This window comes from Zalophus californianus, chromosome 5 (assembly GCF_009762305.2).
Source record: "Zalophus californianus isolate mZalCal1 chromosome 5, mZalCal1.pri.v2, whole genome shotgun sequence".
NCBI lineage: Eukaryota > Metazoa > Chordata > Mammalia > Carnivora > Otariidae > Zalophus > Zalophus californianus.
The window spans coordinates 125566520-125581239 of NC_045599.1; the positions used below are offsets into that span (position 1 = coordinate 125566520).

Below are 14720 nucleotides of genomic sequence, written 5' to 3' on the forward strand. Positions count from 1 at the left end.
CATAAAAATTAGCAATAATCAGGATCATGACAAATTAGCTCATCAAGTAAAAGTAAAACTTGCTGCTGGGAATTCAAGAAATGAGATGGAAGCTGAATGAAACAATCCTCTAACTGAGAATGGTCAGTTGGCAAACATCACTTTGGCTCTCACTGATGGCCAAAGGGCTGTAGAAGTTACTCTTCAAAGATGCAAAGTTAGGATTTGGATTTGAGGTCTTACTAGTGCTTTAAAAAAGGGAATGTCTTAAAAACATAACTTGAGGGGCTCTTGTAATCACCCAAATGCAGACACCTAAGGAATGCAAACATTTACTTTCTGAATTGAACATAATTGACCCTGGAATTATAGCTCATTATAAAAAGAATGATAAGAAATATGTAATCCAATAGTATTGTAAAAGATCTGAACAGAATTTTCACCACTGGGGCACGGGGCCATTTCATAAATTGAGATGTACCAGGCCACTGAGGCAGCTCATAAAATCTACTTCCCACTCCAGTATCAGCACTGCAGTCTTGGCATCCACATTCCTTGAGTTGGGGGGCTTGACCATGTCATCCAGAGGTTCTTTTGCTTTAGTCTGTGTCTTCCCCAACCTCACCCCCAACCACCTCCTCAAGGCAACCACAGGGGCAGCTGAGGAATATGTCAAGTTAGAGAGATTATCTGATCGTGGCCCTCAAGAACTTACATTCTGGCTAACCCAGGTATCTATACTACACATTTCAAAAAGTGAAATCCAGGCATAGGGAGAAAGCTTTATGACTCAAGCAGTGTATGATGTCCATTGAAAGCTTTGTGTAAAAACTGTAACTGCGGTAGTTTAGAATGTTGAGCAAACAACCACTTAGAGTGTGCCTTCCAAAAGAATTGACATTAAAATGTTACAGCTCCCTTATTAAAAAAATTTAATTGTGTTAAAAATAATTTGACATAAAATTTATTATCTTAACTCTTTTAAAATGTACAATTCAGTAATGTTAAGTATATTCACATTGTTGTGTCACGTGGCTTATTTCTAAAATTAGCTTTATTTTTATTCACTATAACTCAAGAAATTAACACATTATATTTTAATGTAGCAAAAAGTTATAATTGATTAGTCTACATATATTCTAAAGGATTTCAATAATATTTTAATATAGCTAACGATTTAACATTTGAATTTTACTGTTTTTGGAATGAAAATGCACAGTTATAATGCCCAGACTACATATCTTATGACTTCAAAAGTTTTAACTAAAACATAGATTTTTACAGGTAAAAGCAAAAGCAAAAAAAAAATAGCAAGGCTGACAAGAATGTAGAGTAATTTGAAGCCTCATATACTGCTGGCAGGGATGTAAAATAGTGCAACTACTTTGGGAAATAGTCTGGTAGTTCTTCAAAAGATTAAGCAGAGTTACCATATGATTCAGCAATTCTGCTTCAAGGCATATACCCATGAGAAATAAAAACATATGCCGATAAATGTTCATAGCAAAATTATTCATTATAGCCAAAAAAGAGGTGAACAGCCCAAATGTCCACCAACTAATAAATGGAGAAATACAATGTGGTACATCCATACAATGGAATATTATGTGGCCATAAAAGGGAATGAAATACTAAGACGTGTGACAACATGGATGAACCTTGAAAGCATGCCAAATGAGAGAAGCCCATCACAAAGGACCATATATTGTAAAATTCCAGGCATATGAAATATCTTGAAGAGACAGATCTCTAGAGAAAGAAAATAGATTGGTGTTTTCTGGGGCCAGGGAAATGGGGTATTTAGGGAATGATGGCTAAGGAGTGTGGGGTTTCTTTCTGGGGTGATGAAATGTTCTAAAATGGATTGTGGCGATGGATGCCCAACTCTGAATGCACTAAAAGCCATTGAATTATGCACATAATTTGGGTAAATTGCATGCATGTGAATTATATCTCAATAAAACTATTAAAAAATAAGTGCCTTCTTGAAGGGGGTGCCTGGCTGGCTCAGTTGGTAGAACCTGTGACTCTTGATCTTGGAATCATGCGTTCAAGCCTCACATTGGGTATAGAGTTTACTTAAAAACAAAACCAAAAACAAACCAGTAAATCAAAACAAACCATATTTATGGTGCGGCTAGCTGGCTCAGTCAGTAAAGCATGCAACTGTTGATCTTGGGACTGTGAGTTTGAGCCCCACATTGTGTGTACAAATTACTTAAAAATAAAATCTTAAAAAAAAGTGCTATCTTAAAATAAGATAAGCCTAAATCTATCAATACCAATGAATAATTTTAGAGGCTTCATAGAAATAAAAGAACCCCCCCATGGTAAAAAGGCTTATGTCATTTTGCCTGTCTATCTATCTATCTATCTATCTATCTATCTATCTATCTATCTATCATCTATCATCTATCATACTGCATCCAACATGGGGCTCAAATTCATGACTCCAAGATCAAGAGTCTCACACTCTCCAACTGAGCCAGCCAGGCACCCCTAGCTTCCATCATTCTAAGGAGCAAGGGGAGGTTAGTGGTGGATGGCAAAGTTTTGCAGCAAGAGTCTCTAGCAGTTGAAAGTCTGATACATGTTGTTATGTAACACTCTTTCACATAAGGAAAGCATGCTTATGTGATGTATGCAGCACTTTTCAGGCACTTGACCTCACTTGGTAGTTGTTAAGTTACTGTTCAGGTATTTATTTAATAGGAAGTTATATAGAGACTTCAAGCCATGTTCCCATTGAACATCTGTGTTGTGTTAAGCTAAACCCAAATATTTTCTGCTAAAAGCAAATGATACTGGGTGCTTAATTCAGAGGGAAAAGCGATGAATAAAGTCGATAGATTGAATTCTCTCAGTTTAAAATTTTTCCACCATAAAATTTTTTCTTTCTTTTCTTCCCCCCTCCTTTTTTTTTAGAAAGAGAGAGTGCACGCAGGGTCGGGGAAAGGGGAGAGGGAGAAGGAGAGAAAATCTTAAGCAAGCTCCATGCTCGGCATGGAGCCCCACGTGGGGCTTGAACTCATGACCCTGAGATCATGGTCTGAGCGGAAATCAAGAGCTGGATGCTTAACTAAGGCACCCAGGTGCCCCCACCATAAATTTTTCTTAAGACTTTCTTAACTTCTAGTGTTCTGAATGCTGGCAGATAAAAGGGCTTGAAAACTATGAAATACTATACCTAAACTTAAAATTGCCAATCATGCTTAGGTTAATAGCTTATACATGGAAATATGTTTATAGTTTTGCCCTTATACTGCATGAGAGCCATATTGTCTTATAGTAAATGTGCTCCTATATCATACAGAATTTAATATGTAAACATTTTTTAAGATACCCATAAAAGTGTTATGAATTTTCATTTTGTTATTTCTAGATATGATTAAGAACTACTACACTGCCTGGCTCTGAAACTGTGTTTGGGATCCTTGCCAAAAAGGAACGCTTGCAGATATGTCATTAAGCATACGTCCCAAGATAAGACTCCCAAACTCAATTCTAAAATAAAAAAAATGGCAAGATTCCAGTATAGAAGCACTAATGTTTCCAACTTTTCTTAAATACTTAGTGTGTAGGTTAAGTGTGCTGATATTAAGGATTTTTTTTTCTTGTATGTATCTCTATATTATAATTTGGGGAAACTTTTGTGACTTACTTTTTGGTAGATAGCTTTAAAATAATGAAACTTCACCTCCTAGCACAAACATCCTTGAAAACATTGCATTCGTATTATAGCTTACCTAGAAATAATCTAATATAGAAACAAATTTTGGAAAAGTTTTAAATGAAAAGAGTTACCAACAGTTGAGGCACTGACAGACTTTTTTGAGTTAGAAGGACCTTGGAAAAAAGAACAAACATACAAAGCTATGTGTGCACATACACACACTCATATTATGCTCTAATGAAGATTGTGCCCCCAAATTTCATAGTATAAACATCTACTGCATCATCCCCTACTAAAGACATATCTTGCTCTGGTTGCAGAGGAGTTTAGTAATCGATGTAAAGCACTGGAAGTGGAGTTTGTACCATAAATGGAAAGAAAGTAAATTGCTTGGTTGACAAAACTTTCTTCAAGTGATTGACAGCTCTTGGAGTATGTGTGTATGTGTTGGCGGGTGGCACAGGACATTAAAGAAATATAAAATGTGCTAAAATCATCTTAAAATATTATACCTATCTTATGTTTCCTTTGCTTTTAGAAATGTAATGAAATATCTGGCATTTGCTTCAAAATAATCCAGTAGTGGGACAGAGCAGAGGTCGGGGAGGCAGCCCAGGGATACTACAGATGAAACAAGACTGTGTGTGTATACATACAGATATTTTTGCTGGAAAGTACTGATAAGTTCCAGCAATATGGATGTTGTCTTAGCAGGCTGGATCTAGGAGAACTATAGTCAGCTTGATCTTATGGAATATTTTCTGAAACATTAGCCAACAGCTCCTGCTGACTTTTTTGCTTGTCTCCAGAAACTCAGACACTGGCCACCTTTCCTCCAACACCCCATGAAAGGAAACTCCCTTAGTAATTTAGGGGAATTTTCTTTCCTCTGAAGAAAACTTGGTTGGAAACTCAAGCAATTGTTGAAAATAAATAAATAAATATACAGATGGCAAAACCTCTTTCCCCACATGAGGAAGTTCAGGAAATGGACGTTTAAAGACAGTGTTACACTGGTATTGTAGATATTGATGGGTTCATAAAGCAAGTGTGATCATGGGTTGTGTACTGGCTTGCAGCCTGGGGATCTGACATGTTGAGGTAAACATTGTCTTCATGAGGAAACTAAAAAGAAGTTTAAAACCTAAAAACCTAGATTCTACCCAGATTCAAAACTGGCTGGATTATTCCAGCAGATCAGTCCTCCAGCAGAAAGTACTACTACCCCAAAACCTTCTTTCTGCTTATCATGACACGCTCTCTAAACATGAAACAGAGGGATGACGGGGTACTTAGCACGCCTGGAGACATACAATCCATGACGCTGTCACAGAAAGCCTTGTCTGGCTCTAGAAACTCTCTCTCTGTGTACATGTATGTGTATGTGCATGCATATGTGTCTTTCTGTTGGTAGACACTCCAGCATCTTTTTTCTTGGCTTTCTGGGATACAGACTTTTATTTATTTGTTTGTTTATTTAAAATTTTTATTTGTTTATTTGAGAGAGAGAGAGACAAAGAGAGGAGCAGAGGGAGAGGGACAAGCAGACTCCACACCCACCATGGAGTCCCACACGGGGCTCAATTTCACGGCCCTGGGATCATGACCTGAGCTGAAATCAAGAGTTGGAAGCTTATGGTGCAACCACTCTGGAAAACAGTATGGAGGTTCCTCAAACAGTTGAAAATAGAGCTACCATACGATCCAGCAATTGCACTACTGGGTATTTACCATGAAGATACAAATGTAGGGATCCGAAGGGGTGCGTGCACCCCAATGTTTATAGCAGCAATGTCCACAACAGCCAAACTGTGGAAAGAGCCAAGATGTCCGTCGACAGATGAATGGATAAAGAAGAGGTAGTATATATACACAATGGAATATCATGCAGCCATCAAAAGGAATGAGATCTTGCCATTTGCAACGACGTGGATGGAACTGGAGGGTGTTATGCTGAGCGAAATAAGTCAATCAGAGAAAGACATGTATCGTATGACCTCACTGATATGAGGAATTCTTAATCTCAGGAAACAAACTGAGGGTTGCTGGAGTGGTGGGGGGTGGGAGGGATGGGTGGCTGGGTGATAGACATTGGGTAGCGTTATGTGCTATGGTGAGTGCTGTGGATAGTGCAAGACTGTTGAATCACAGATCTGTACTTCTGAAACAAATAATGCAACATATGTTAAGAAAAAAGAAAAAGAAGAAGATAGCAGGAGGGGAAGAATGAAGGGGAGTAAGTCGGAGGGGGAGACGAACCATGAGAGACGATGGACTCTGAAAACAAACTGAGGGTTCTAGAGGGGAGGAGGGTGGGGGGATGGGTTAGCCTGGTGATGGGTATTAAAGAGGGCACGTTCTGCGTGGAGCACTGGGTGTTATGCACAAACAATGAATCATGGAACACTACATCAAGAACTAATGATGTAATGTATGGTGATTAACATAACAATAAAAAATTAAAAAAAAAAAGAGTTGGAAGCTTAACCGACTAAGCCACCCAGGTGTCCCCAGACAAGTGTTTTATAATGGACACAGGTTCCCAAACATTTTCAGGGGAAGTGGTTCTCCTAGAAGAAGTCCATTCAAATCAGAATCAATAGACTGGGTGTCTCTGTGTGCTTGGGAGTACTTTCATGGTTTGCTCTATATATTTCTATATGGTTTTGCTCATACAAATGGTAAGCATTCATTTTACTTAAATGATTTTAACTAAAATCATATGGAATAAATCATGCTATGCCTTTGGGAGCATGTATTAGTAAGGGCGAGGGAAAAGCCAGAGAATGCTTCCTGGAAGACAGGGTATCTGAACTCCTAAGGACCTGACATAAGTGGTCATACCCCCAAAGAACGATTCTAGAAAAACTGCGAAGTGGTGGTCCTTAACCCTGGTGCATAGTAAAATCCTCTGGAGAGCTATAGGGAAACATCAATTCCCAAGCCCCATTTCAGACCAATTAATTGAAGAATTTGGGGGTTGGGGGAGGGCGGGTGATGCCTGGGCACTAGGTCCCATGTAGTGCAATTCACCTGAATGGGACAGTACAGACTCTCAGACTGTGACCTCCAGAAGTGAGCGGTGCATAAGATGCTGTCTCACTGTAGAAGCACCCACTGCCCCCAGCCCCCACCCACCACTTCCAGTCTTTGAGCATAAATCTCCAGTCAGAATTCATCAGGTAACTTACTCTCCCGGAAGCCATTATGACATCAACAGAAGAAAAACATCTATTCCCAACACCTCCCACCCCAGACCTATAGTTCCAGGGTGGTTTGAAGGAAATTACCAAATTGGTAATATAAGGGGGAAAGTTTATTTTTCTTAGAGAGTGATTTAATTTTACAGGAAGCTTTTAAAATTTCTTTCTTTTTAATTTTTTTAAGGAAGCTTTCAAAAATTTCCTACAAACCAGAACTGATAGAAACCACAGACTAACTTGAAGCTTCTGCAATTTACAGATAAGAGTTCCCAACTCATGCAGGCCCAAGCCTTCTGGAAGGTTGCATCTGACAGAGAGCCTTGAGCCTGTGGCCTCTGATCTTTCAACTCAAGAGCTGTTACATTTGACACCACAAACATGTTTCCACAAACGCTCAGTTCTTAGGTGACCACAGGCTGAACTCCTCTGAGCTACTGGTTTGTTGCAGCTGATACAAAAGCTTGCCCAAACCCAGCCAGTGTGAGCAGAGGGCTGGGTCCAGGTCAGGGTCCCTACCCTGTCGTGTGACATCTGGAGCACTGGGTTCAATTCTGGGAGTGGGCTACAAGGGAGGGCAGCCAGGGTGGTGAAGGGCTCGGAAGACCTGGGACACTTAGCTTGGGTTTAGGTGTCCTTTGGACTGTTGGAAAAACTGTCATCCTCCTCTGCTCCATATAGCACAATTAGGACCACTGTGAGAACCTTACAGGAGACAGACTTCTCAACAGTTTGGACCATCTGAGAGTGGAACGTTCAGGTGACAGCTGACAGCTACCTTCCAGGGGTGTGGAGCGGGGGGTTCCCACTGTGGGTGCCAGGCTGCCCCCTATCACCTCTGTGTGCCTTCCAGCTAGGAGAGCCTCAAGTCTCCAAGTCTCCCTCCTGAAAGGGACAGTTTCTGTGGTCAAAACCCTGTCAGGAGACTCTTCTCTCAGACTTCACATCCTTGAGGCCACATTCCCGGGGCGGGGGAGGGGAGGTGATTTTTGTTGGGAAACTCGCAGGGCCCCACCCCTGGCTCTTACTACATTTCATGGGGAAAGAGTCAGGTGTGAGGAAAACAATGAGGAACAACCACAACAGATGCTCCTTCTCTTCCGCTGACAGAGTTGTGTCCTGCTAGGGAGCACTAGTGTCCTGAACCCTGGACAGTCCGGAAGAGGGATGGTTGCATTGCTCCCGTGTCCTTTGTTTCCCACCGGGCTCTCCCTGCCTAGGTCACCACTACCCTGTCACACGGCAGTCCCAGGCCTCTCTCCCAACCAGACTCGAACTCCTTAAGCTCAGGGGCCTTGTCTTCCTCGTTGTGGTATCCTCAGGTCCTAGAAAAGTGGCTGGCACGGGAAAAGTCTCCACAAATGTTTACTGAATGAAGTTGTCTGTAACAGAGACATAGACTTTTTCTGAGATAGCTAGGCTTACGTGATTTTGTCTACATTCCAACAAAACCCCAAATCCACTAAAATCTTTTTAAATAAAATGTAAAAAATAATTACCCAGATTTCCTTTCAATATGCTGCAAAAAAAGAGAAGAAAAACAAAAAGCCAGGCGATCTCTACCCCACAGACGGGTCTTCCCATTATATCCTATGCCCTCCTTCTCTCGATGGACATTCCTTGCCTCCCTTTCCATGTTTCTGAGCAGCTCTAGAAAGAAAATAAAGCAGGACCAGCCTATTGGCCTCAAACGAGCTGCACTGGGGCTTCTTTCCGGCTGACTTGTTTCCAGGCCACCACGAAGACCGTGCGCGTCTTGAGACAGAGACTCGGTTTGTCTCAAGTTTGGTTTGCAGGGCAAGGCTCTGCTCACAGCGTGTGGAACCCGGGGCCCTGTGGATTCTGGGGTACCACACACTGGGCCCGAGTTTCCCAGGAAAGACTGCGGAGTTGTATAACCCATGAAAATATTTAGAACTGTGCAGCTGGGATAAGGGGATCACATCCCATGCTGGAGGGCAGAAACCAATCCGCTCCAGTGGTGAGGAAGGCATTCTCTCCGGCTCCCGTGTTGTTACTTGATTAACTTCACGGTTTCCTAAATTGACCTTTAATGGGAAAGTGATTATGGCGAGGATCACAGGCAGGAGACAGTCTGGAGGCTTCGTGCCATGCCTCTGAATGGAAACTGGGTTCTCTTGCTCTAGAACTTGAATTTACACAAAGCAGACTACCAGGACAGCTCTTACTGATGTTACTATGATGGCCAAAAGTTACCGCTAACGGAGCACCTGCTCTGTGCCAGGCATAAATCCTCACAACACAGGTACTGTTATCACCTTCGTTTTACAGAGAATGAAAGGGAGGCCCAAAGACTCTCCTCCCCACCTACGATAGACACTTTTTTCTTCTATAAAATGTATGCATGGGGAGAAGGGGAGAAGTCTACAGTCCCTTTTCTCATATATAAATGCCTGGAGTATTTCAAATAGGCCTTAGCTATAGCCCAGGCCTGTGATAATCAATAGTTTAAAATAAGAAATTTTTCTTAAGTGATTTTAGCTTTCATTTTTGCAAGCCCTTAATAAGCCCTTCACATGTCCAGGTAATCGATTAGGAATTGTCTCGTTCTTTTTTTTTTTTTTGCCCTCTCATGTTAAAAGAAATGACAAACCTTTAGATTATTCTTATTGTAACTGCCATTTTTTTCTGAAGCCAGAGAGATATACTTTGAGGTACAACACTTATTGTTCTTTTATTTTCTCAGGCAAAAGAGCCCTTGTTGGTGACGGAAGCTTGTTGGCCTTAACGATGGTTAAGTGCTATGTTCCACCGACTACACTGGTCAATAGATTGGGGAGGAAGCTGCCTACGGAATACGTGGCATGTCTCAGAGCTTGTCACATGGGGGAGGAAGTACAGGGAGGCAGGTAATGTTCTGTTTTTCTGGATTTAAAAATACTTGTTTGTTTGATTTTGGATATAAACGGAATTGTTAGTTTCCCAAGGACAAATGGCTTCCAAAGATCTTTTGTCCTTGGGAATGTTTAGGCAGAAGCTAGACAGTGACTTGGAGGAGATACTCCAAGGCTGGTTGGACCAGAGTAGTGTTTCCAAAGTGGAGTAAATACAGTGGTATTTATTTATTCTGGTGGGACAGAAACCCCTCCTTAATTAACATTAAATCACATAAGGAGAAAGTCATTCTTTTCAATTCTTTCAGTCCTTGTATTACAGGAAAGGTAAGTCTTACTGTGGTACTAAAATGCATTTAACACCACCCTGGACCGCCCCCCGCCCCACCCCCACCAGGCACCTTTTTATAAACAGTGAGAGCCCAGGTCTCAGGCTCTCAAAACCTTTGGCAGGCAATAGTAGCAATCCAGAATTTTATTACATTGTAATTTATTATCTCCACAAGACAACTAACAGGAACTTTCTGTAATGATCTAAAGCATTGGAGGAAAAGTATATTGATTTCAAGAACATTTTAAGGAAATGAGAATAGGGGTGGTAGCCATATACCTTTGGGATGGAGATGCCATGACTCAGAAAGTCAGATTTGGGTCTGACTTTAGATCATGTTCCTAAAATCAATCAAATGTCTTTCTTGTTGCCCTGGTTGCCCTCCCTTGTACCCCACTCCCAGAATTTAACCCAGTGCTTCAGATGTCACATGACGGGGTAGGGACACTGACCTGGACCCAACCCTCTGCTCATACTGGCTGGGTTTGGGCCAGCTGTTGTATCAGCTGCAACAAACCAGTCGCTCAGAGGAGTTCAGCCTGTGGTCACCTAACGAGAGGTTACCTAATAGAGGGCCAGCCTTATTCCCTCATAGTTGGAATTAGGATTTGCTTAAAATATTGTGTGATTTCAGAGATGCAGGGAAGCTCTCCCTCTCGACCCAATATACATCCTCTTGGGGAACCATATCTTTGTGTTCATGTCTCTCTTGTGCCTAGCTCAGTGTCTGACATAGTAAGAGCTCAAAAAAATAGCTGTTAATGAATGAATGAATGTTAAAAGATACAATTCATCCATCTCATAGCCTCAACTCCAGAGTGCCCTGCCATGGGCCCCAGACACTGCCCCCACTCTATTGCTGTTGGCCTTCCCCTACTACTCCCCTTTTACTTACACTATACCCAACGCCACAGAGATCATTGGTCAAGTGATGCTCCCCGCTTCCAGAAAGCTGGAGACACAGTGTGAGTTCAGTAATTGAGGAGGAATACACATTTAGATGAGAAAAGAAGAAAGTACTAGTTTTCTGAAAAGATGAAGGAGGAGGTGATAGTTGTGTCTACAAAGCACAACCTGAAATGGAGTTTAATTATTATCCAGTAAATTTAATCAGGCTAAACCAGCCAAACCAACTCATATTTCTGGCATGAAATATCTAGCTTGGCTGCCTATGCTGACCAAATCAATAGAAATTGGCACCAAAGCTCTATTTTATTGTGTGGTGTGTTGGCACAGACTTACTCTTCTTGTTCAGAAACACAGGTACTTGAGTACAAATCCAGCCATTAGGCTTGCTCCCAGCTTCTCTCTGGCAGCTCTGGAATGCTAACACACACCAAGGGTATTCGGAAAGATTGGAATTTCAAATTTGGGAAGAGGAGGACACGGCTTATTGGAGCTTTAGAGCCCCAATTCACAAACGTGGATGTTTCAAGTACAAAAACCTAACTTAGATTTCTGAGTTTAAATAGGACTTTAATATAATTAAATGTACAGAATCTCCTAAAACAAAATACTTAATCCAATAAATGCAATAAGGGTTTCGAGCATTTCAATTTCTGTCTGAAGAAACTCTGCGAGTTTCGACTTAAAGGCAGTGAGCCTGTCAGATATTTTCCCACTGGGAAATATATCTAGGGGAGCATGAGCCCTGAGTTCTGATTCTGGTGTTCCCGTCAGGTGCAGGAAAGATCGGCACAGCTCTGACACAATGAGGTTATGCCCAGAAGATAGAGAGAAGTTTTCTAATGGCTATTCGTTCAGGTGGGAATAAATGTGGTGTTTAGTAATATCATGTCGAGTGGAGCTTTGGCAAGGAGCTGTCAATAGTTGAAGAAGGTCATAAGGGAAACCCAGTGATCCATGGGTGCACCCGGGTAGCAGTGCATCTCTTACAAGGAGTAGCACCGACGTTCAAACCTGAGTTCCTATATTGGTAGCCCAAGAGTTGGTTTGGGCCTGCAGATGAGCTTTGTTTGGGTTGCAGTGTTTTGTTCTGTTAATTGTAACAACATTGAAAAATCTGGAGGTTCTCAAAAATTTTTTAATTTCTGGACTCTCTTGAAAAATCAGCAGATTTGACAGATGGCAAAAATTTTGTCCCTTGTCTACACTATTCTGTAGCTAGATCACTTTCCGCTTATCATCACGCTTGTCCCTGTTACTTCTCCTGTCTAAGAAAACTATTTTTCTGTATCCATGCCTCTACCAAAGTAAGAAAACAAAAAGTAGCCTGAAAGGGCAGCTTCATATATAATCTCACCTGCTTGGCCGTGGGAGGCATTTGAGTTTGCTTTTCCATTCTAAAATAATGGCTCTGACTTTGTTCCCTTCCTAGGCAACACATTCTCTGACACTTTCTCCACATTCTCTAGCATCTCCCAACACACACAGGGGTCCTCCAGGGATGCATGCAATCTGCAGAAGTCCCCCCACTCTGTTCCTCATTCCCATTGGGTCATACCCTCTTGCCCCCCTTTTGGTTTAGAATCACTGTATTTAAAACCCTGAAGGAAAGTCTTATTGAATCAATCACTCATCGTAATTGCGCATAAGTATCCAAAATACTATGTAGCTTGGAAATTAGTGCTTTGAGGTTAACACTTTAAAAAGATCTTTGGCAAACTAAATTATGTCCCTTATCTTAAAACAGTCCTGGAAAAGGGCTGAGACTCTTTCATGGTCCCAAGTGGCAGCATCCCCAACTTGCAATTGGGTTACATTTTAAAAGTGCATTTGGTATTGGTTGCTTGCAGCTTATAATTCCTTTCAATATTATAAATGTTGCTAGTTTTTCCACCGCTTACCCACAAATTTCTTTTCAACCATGCAAAGGGACTGACTGCAACATAGTGTTTTTTTTCTTGCAAAATCATTCAATGAAATTTGCATTCCTTCAATAAAGTTGGTGTACTAAGGGTTAGAAAACATCAGGAAAATCCACTTTGAGCTAACTGTCAAGTAAGACTGCTACTAAGGGGAAGTAATATTTTCCCTAATTGTACCAAATGAGGTCTTCCTCTTAGAACGAGTGACACAGTGGGTTTTTAGCACAATTACCAGAAAGCAGAAGCCTCTAAACCCTGGTCTCACCCTTGAAGAGACAGTATAGAGGAATCCAGAACCCCTCAAGTTTGTGTCCAGGAAGACCGCAGTGACTCAAGTCAGACGCCAGCCAGTAGGACTGAGCAAGAGGGATGCCCTGCTCCACTAGATAAAATGACACATGTGAGTGTATTCCGTCCTCTTAGTGCTACTGCAAGAACTTGCTTCCCAGAAAAATGTTAATACGTGGATAAGAAAATGAGAATGTAAGCTCACATCAGCATTAATCTAGCTTCTCTGATAAGAGCTGGGGCTGCTATGGTTACCCCTGGTCAGCAATGGGCCAGGTCACTTCGGTGACAAGCACCCCCATCATCCTGCCTACATGATTATTTTATGGGCACTTTCTCCTCCAATGGGAGACTTGTGTACAGGCAATCACTTGTTTAAAGACCTGAACAATGGAAGCCAGTAGAGATCCGGGAGGCATTGGGAGAAAAGCTGACATAGTTCCTGTCCCAGGAAGGCTAGCCCTCCCAGGCATGTAGTAGTCAGAATCTTGCCCCATGACTTTTGAGTTGTGCTATGAAGTTCTTACTACACAGAGATCTTGAAAAGAGATTATAAATATCCTTGAGAACTCACTGGGAGGGGAAAAGATGCTCAGAGCCAGCTCACATAGAGGGGGAGTGATGTGCCCAAGGAGGGACAGTGAGCCAAGGGTGGAAAAGAGAACAGGTTCAGGAGTACCTGAGTTCTGGGCTTTAGCTACAAACCCAGAAACCATCCTGCTGGGACAGTGTCTATGGACATTCTTTCTTCATGTCAGAGATGTGCTGTGGGGAAAGAGAAGAGTGGGCAGGAAGGAATGGATAGTAACTTTTTTTTGCAACTTCTTGGCTCTGTTGGTATTCACCAGTCACATGTACAAATGACTCCTGAAGCATTTCCCATGCAGGAGTCAACAGCTAGCTTACTGTCACAGAAAATAGCTCCTACCCTGAAGAGCTTCCACTCATTGAAAATCCAAGTGTCAACGGACAAAATATCCAGAAGGGGAAATCTCCCGCCCCCTCCCCATTCTCCCACCAGCGTAAAAGGTAACAGGGGTGGGGGACAACTGGAGAAGGAAATGAAATCATGCGGGTTCACCAGGAAAAGATAAAGTGTTGGTAGCAGCAGAGTTGGTGCGTGTGTTGTGGGTATTACCTCTTGATGAGGCTTCCAAGAAGGCTCCCGCTCAAGTCCTGGTGGCTCTGAGAACAAGCATTCTTGCATCAATAGCTAATAGGCTGTCCAACCAGATGTTATCTGGGTGGGATAAGAGGGTGAGAAAACAGACCTGTTGTACGCTGTTGTCAACTATATCGCTGTGGTCAGAGAAGGCTGGTTGTGTAGTGTTTAGCAAGGTGCCTCTTTTGTAGTGAGGCAGACCAGATTACGTGGTTGTTCAAATCCGTTTCCTCTTGTGATTGGTAAAATACGAGAGTTACAATCATTCATGCATTACTAAAGCCTCCTTTCCATCATTTTGAAGGGACTTTTTTTTTTTCTAGAACAGAGCATGCATCCAGCAGAAACCTAACGTGTTTGCTTTTCTAAGCGATCTTTTGCAATAAGCACACTTTAAAAAAAAA

General features: G+C 41.8%; 1 protein-coding gene across 3 annotated transcripts in view; it reads right to left on the reverse strand.

Moving 5' to 3' along the window:
- The window catches only part of SLC1A3 (solute carrier family 1 member 3), a 77345-nt gene that overhangs the window by 41151 nt on the left and 21474 nt on the right, over positions 1-14720 (reverse strand). The gene's annotated exons all lie outside the window — the stretch shown is intronic.